This window comes from Penaeus monodon, chromosome 22 (assembly GCF_015228065.2).
Source record: "Penaeus monodon isolate SGIC_2016 chromosome 22, NSTDA_Pmon_1, whole genome shotgun sequence".
Taxonomy (NCBI): Eukaryota; Metazoa; Arthropoda; class Malacostraca; order Decapoda; family Penaeidae; genus Penaeus; species Penaeus monodon.
In genome coordinates this window covers 1,547,523-1,547,800 of record NC_051407.1, presented here as the reverse complement: position 1 = coordinate 1,547,800, position 278 = coordinate 1,547,523, and the positions used below count along the sequence as shown (strand labels likewise).

Genomic DNA, 278 nt, shown 5'->3' with positions numbered 1-278 from the left:
CGGCCATTGAGGAAGTATTTACTTCTGAGGGGAATTCCGGGACGGGGGAGGGATGCAGGGGTGAGGAGGAGGAAAGGGGGCGGGGGAGAAATGGAGGAAAGGAGGAAGAGAAGGAAAAAGGGAGAAGAGGAGAAGGGATGAAAGGGTGAGAGGAGGAGGAAGAGAGGGACGGGAGAGAGGGGAAGAAGGTGAAGGTGAAGGGATGGAGGGGAATGGAAAGGGATGAATAGGGGGAGGGGGAAAAGAGGGAAGGTGGGAGAGGAGGAGAATGGAGGAGA

General features: G+C 56.5%; 1 protein-coding gene across 1 annotated transcript in view; it reads left to right on the top strand.

Annotated features, from left to right (window-relative positions):
* LOC119587633 overlaps positions 1–278 on the top strand; it is a 25,021-nt gene that overhangs the window by 823 nt on the left and 23,920 nt on the right. The window lies entirely within an intron of this gene.